The sequence below is a fragment of the Amblyomma mixtum genome, chromosome 3, assembly GCF_055824585.1.
Source record: "Amblyomma mixtum isolate Tamu chromosome 3, ASM5582458v1, whole genome shotgun sequence".
In the NCBI taxonomy this organism is placed as follows: domain Eukaryota; kingdom Metazoa; phylum Arthropoda; class Arachnida; order Ixodida; family Ixodidae; genus Amblyomma; species Amblyomma mixtum.
The window spans coordinates 39,713,534-39,716,381 of record NC_143014.1 but is presented as its reverse complement, the minus strand read 5'-3'; the positions used below and the strand labels follow the sequence as shown (position 1 = coordinate 39,716,381).

General features: G+C 47.9%; 1 non-coding gene across 1 annotated transcript; it reads left to right on the top strand.

Annotated features, from left to right (window-relative positions):
• The first annotated feature begins 323 nt into the window (after positions 1-323).
• TRNAL-UAA (transfer RNA leucine (anticodon UAA)) lies at positions 324-407 on the top strand. Its single transcript has one exon. It is a non-coding gene; the product is annotated as a tRNA-Leu (tRNA).
• The last annotated feature ends 2,441 nt before the right edge of the window (positions 408-2,848 follow it).

Sequence of the window (2,848 nt, the reverse complement as noted above, 5' to 3'; positions counted from 1 at the left end):
CTGCTACGAGCAGCGATTTTTTAAAATTCATTATAAATTATGGGTCCACGCGGCGCTTTCAAATTTGACTCGAAAACCCCCAAAGACCACCTCTACAGATCTGTTGCACTAGAATATGCCCACGGATATCATTTCAGGGTCCCTTTAAACTCGGTCGCGCTCAGCGTTGCGACGAGGAGGAGGATACAGGGAGAGGACCGGCAGATTCATTCTGCGGTGCAAAATTTAACCTCACCAAGTACGATATCTCAGCTGAACAGGTACATGTACGCTCATACACCTGCACAGAGTGAATATATGGTCATAAAAATCGCTACGTCGTGGTCAGTATGGCCGAGCGGTCTAAGGCGCCAGATTTAAGCTCTGGTCTTCGCAAGGGGGCGTGGGTTCGAACCCCACTGCTGACAAAGCTTCTTTTTAGTTTTTGCTTTTAGGCCTATTGTCAACGCTCTACTTGCGCAACGCTAATACGCATTTCTATTAAGCAGCACAGTCCTGTTTGTTTGTTTTTTTCCCCTCCAGTTGGATACAACTAAAGCGCCAAATGCCCCTCATATCATACACCCCAGAGCACAGCACGGTGTCAGGACGGAATATTCGCTGCCCCGTCGCGCCTAGGCCTGGGCCGGGCTTGAAGTTGCGGGTCCGGAAGGAGCTTCATTCGATTGTTCGGCAGTTGTCGGTTCCAAGATCAGTGTGTGTTCCCAAAATCACACCTACAGGCTTTGAGAAACGCCACTGAGGTAAAGCATATTGATTTAGCCGACGTCGTGCCTTTTAACACATACTATGCATTAAACAGGCGTTTTTGATTTTCGTCTCCACTGAACAACAGCCATGAATTCTACCTGTGAAATCATGTTCATTAAAGGAAAACAAATGCTCCGGCTAAAAACACGTTTTTATATTTAGACACCACGCGCCGTAAAATATGACTGTAGATTAGAAACCTAAAGGTAACTAGAAGTAGTTTTTACGCGTGCGTGCTGCTCTCTTCATTTAACTCTCGGAACTCCCATGCGGCCTCACAGTTGACATCACTGTTGAAAAAACCGTGCGGCCGGACCCGCCTCATCCTCACTTCTTTTTATAATTAGCAAACGAATTTCTTTAAGCTTTTTAGTGATTTCAGCGCATTTTCTGAACCCTTTATAACTTGCCTATAACACGAATCTCCTCCCATACAGTGAGCAATTTACCTCTTCCGCTACTGCGGCAACGTGCCCGAGCCCACTCCGAGCTTGGCGGACCGGGCCAAGTACAGCAAAGTGATAACTTAGAGGGCCCTGGATTCAAGTCGCGGGCCTGGGCCGGGCTCGGGCCTCAGGATTAGGCCTGTGCAGACCTATGCTCCAGCCATTGGCGTTGGCCGATTTTCATAAAGTAGCGGTTAATGCGCGGTCAATCCCCTGCCATGTTATAGCGTGACCAGGGATTAACCGCGACTCTATGAAAATCAGTCGACGCCATTGGCTGGAGGGCCTCCCTTGAAGGGCATCTGCCGCTTCGTTCTTGAGTTGTACCCTACTGTATAGTTTCCGTTTTTCGCGCGTTGGTGATACTGTCGTACATCAAAAACACACTGGCCCAACTGTCGCCAAAGATTAAATCGCAACCACGGCATGGAATCTTCACATTTCTTTCATCCGTGACAGCTGCCACTGATGCCGCCGTAGGATTCCACCTAGCTGTGACATGTGGTGAAATGCCGTCAAGGCTCCCGCACTTTATACCCCTAGCGATGGCTCAGTTGCTTTGGTGTCCCGCTACTGGTGCGAAGGTCGCGGGTTCGATCCCCGCTGTGCCGCTCGCATTTCGATGAGGGCGAAACCCGGAAACGCCCGCGTGCCGTGCGATATCAGAGCGAATGCATTAACCCCAGTTGGTCGGAATTAATCCAGAGCCCTCCGCTATACGGTTTCCCTCGCACACTGAACACGAATACACCTATCTGGGAGTAAAGAGTGAGTAAAGATGTCCTCTAGCGCACGCCCTTCTTTATAGGGTGTGCTTAGAGGACAACTTTACTCCCTTTTTACACCTTTCTGTTTACAGTGTGCACAGTCCCCATGTGTCGCTTTGAGGCGTTAACAAATTTTTACTCCTTCACTTTCTCACCCACTTATTGGAGCCGGTAGACCATCGCGTTGGTACCACTACCAAACTCGCTCAGGGCGTCAGCACAAGTGACCACGGACATTTGAACTGAGGTGAAGGGAATCATCAAAACGGGGGGTGCTTAAGACTGCTTACGTGCTTTGAACGCGAAAGCACTTTTTCATCGTGAGCTCTGTTGCGAGGTTAATTAAATATTCCTTCCTTTCTAATCACACACCTACTGATTAGTATATACTCGCAAGGAAGCGCATACACTAGGTACGCCTCTGTTCGCGAGGCAAGTCGATTCTATAGGATGATCACGGAGTCGCAAGTCGCGATTTCGGAACCCATTCGGTTTTGTGCCCTACGGGTTGCGTGCTCGGCACGCTATCTGAAGGTCCTTGGTTCCATTCCCAGCACGTTGGCAGGAAATCTTTTCCTTCGCTGTAGGCATCGATATATTATAATAATAATAATAGCCTGTATTTCCATCAACACGATGGGGGAGGTTAGGGGAAAAAAAACTGGACAGCTTGACTGGTTCCCGCCCCACCATATCAAATACATGATTGCTTCCATCAAGGCAGAAATCAGCGGACAACAGAATACATTTCAAAGAACAATCATAGCTAACATGACAAATAAGAATAACACGTAATAAAGCAAGTTATCATGAAAAAAAGACACAGCGTAGTCACAAGAAACAAACAGACACCATTTGTATATACTGATATAACTCTAGTGCTAT